The sequence below is a fragment of the Tachyglossus aculeatus genome, chromosome X1, assembly GCF_015852505.1.
Source record: "Tachyglossus aculeatus isolate mTacAcu1 chromosome X1, mTacAcu1.pri, whole genome shotgun sequence".
Lineage (NCBI taxonomy): Eukaryota > Metazoa > Chordata > Mammalia > Monotremata > Tachyglossidae > Tachyglossus > Tachyglossus aculeatus.
Genome location: NC_052101.1, coordinates 41,963,567 through 41,965,649, shown reverse-complemented (window position 1 = coordinate 41,965,649; position 2,083 = coordinate 41,963,567). Strand labels below are relative to the sequence as shown.

The 2,083-nt window shown below is 44.3% G+C and overlaps 1 non-coding gene across 1 annotated transcript; it reads right to left on the bottom strand.

Annotated features, from left to right (window-relative positions):
* Positions 1–1,081: 1,081 nt before the first annotated feature.
* On the bottom strand, positions 1,082–1,219 carry LOC119920511. The gene has a single exon (XR_005448253.1). It is a non-coding gene; the product is annotated as a small nucleolar RNA SNORA7 (small nucleolar RNA).
* Positions 1,220–2,083: the final 864 nt, after the last annotated feature.

Sequence of the window (2,083 nt, the reverse complement as noted above, 5' to 3'; positions counted from 1 at the left end):
AAACTGCATTTTAGAAATCAATTTGTGCCTTCCATTTCCATCTCTCCCTCACCCAAGCCCTGATAGCCTCTCTGCTGTCAACAGAAAGGACTCAGGGAACTGCAGTGGAGAATGTAATAATAATGATGGCATTTGTTAAGCGCTTACTATGTGCAAAGCACTGTTCTACATGCAGGGGGGATACAAGGTGATCAGATTGTCCCACTTGGGGCTCACAGTCTTAATTCCCATTTTACAGATGAGGTAACTGAGGCTCCGAGAAGTTAAGTGACTTGCCCAAGGTCACACAACAGACATGTGGCGGAGCTAGGATTCGAACCCATGACCTCTGACTCCAAAGCCCATGCTCTTTCCACTAAGCCATGCTGCTTCTAGATAATGCTTTCTTAAACTCCTTGGGATGAAAGGGAAGTGGAAAAGTCTGTTTCCCCATATTCAATTTATTACAAACCTGTATGAGACTTTGGGAAGAGCAGCATTTGGTGGAAAGTTGACACTGGAGGAAAAAGTATACCAGTCAATCAATCAGTCACTGGTATTTACTGAGTGCTTACTAGGAGCAAAATATTAACTAAAGGTACTGCAATCATGCTGGGGAAGAGATTTCTCCACAGGCCCTGAGGACAGCAAGTGTTTCTAGTAGTAGAAATGCTTTCTGTATGAACCCAAGGACTCTGAGTTCTTGTACTATTGTTCACGGGGTATGTGGCCAACTTCCAGGAAGGGGGACCTTTTCATGTAGAAAAAAGAGCAGTGCAATCGTTTACCCTTGGTTCTTGAATATTTTACAAGATTTCCAGGAAACAGCTATACTTATGGAAATGAAGTGACTATTTGTCACAAATAACTGTTTTAGGTGTAAGAAGGAAATTAAATACATTGAACTATTTCATAATGTCCATGGACACATCTCTCCCAGAATGCCCCGACCTCCATCTTCAATTGTTCTGTTAGTGTATCCATAGAGTTTTCTTGGTAAAAATATGAAAGTGTTTTATCATTGCCCTTCTTCTGTGCAGTAAACATGAGTCTGCCCTTCACTCTCTCCCACGCTGCTACTGCCCAGCATAGGGGAGTTCTGACTTATAGCAGATTGCCTTCCACTCACTAGCCATTGTACAAGCTAGGAATGGAATGGGTATACCTTTGCTTGACTCCCCCATCTGTAGCCGAGACTGGTAGAGTACTGGAAACTCTCCAGATGTGGTCCTGAGAGGGGATTTCCCATCCTTACTGCATCATTTTTTTCACCTGAGTCTATTCTCCCCCTCCCCAACAGCACTTTTGTACATATCCTTGGCTACTTGGTTCTCCCTTTCTAGACTGTAAGCTCACTGCAGGCAGCGAACATGCCTACAACTCTGTTATACTGTACTCTCCCAAGCTCTTTCTTCAGTGCTCTGCACACAGTAAGCGCTCAATAAATGCAGTTGATCAATTGACTACTTCATTAACCTGTAATTCATTTTTATTGTTTTCCCCAGCTAGAATGCAAGCTCCTTAAGGGCAGAGATTCTTTCTACTTACTCTGTTGTACTGTCCCAAGAACTTACTACATTGGTCTGCCCACAGTCAGTGCTCAATAAACACCAGCAGGGTCCCTAAACTGGCTCAACTTATCCAGTCAGCCCACAGTCTGAGCTGGGATAAGTCAAGGTGAAGTTTGGCTCTTCAAGGGTTGGTTCATGGAGTATCCATAACCACCCTCCAAAGATTCAGTCTCCCCTTGACTGAACGATGGGATTCAAGGTAGTGATGCTACATTGCTCTTTGGGATATCAAGTACTTCTCTGAGATAGCCATTGGATTAGAGTGGAGTAGGGGCTAAATAGGACTTCATATCCTAGAACGCAATGTGGCAGTGCCAGTTTGAGGGCTGCAATTTGGCAAGAGGCAGAATACAGAGTGACTTAGTGGATAGAGCGTGGGCCTGGGTGTCATAAGGACCTGGGTTCTAATCCTAGCCTTACCACATGGCTGCAGTGTCACTTTGGGAAAGGCTCTGAACTTCTCTGGGCCTCAGTTACATCATCTGTAAAATGGGGAGTAAGAATGTAAACCCCATGTGGGACTGGGACTGTGT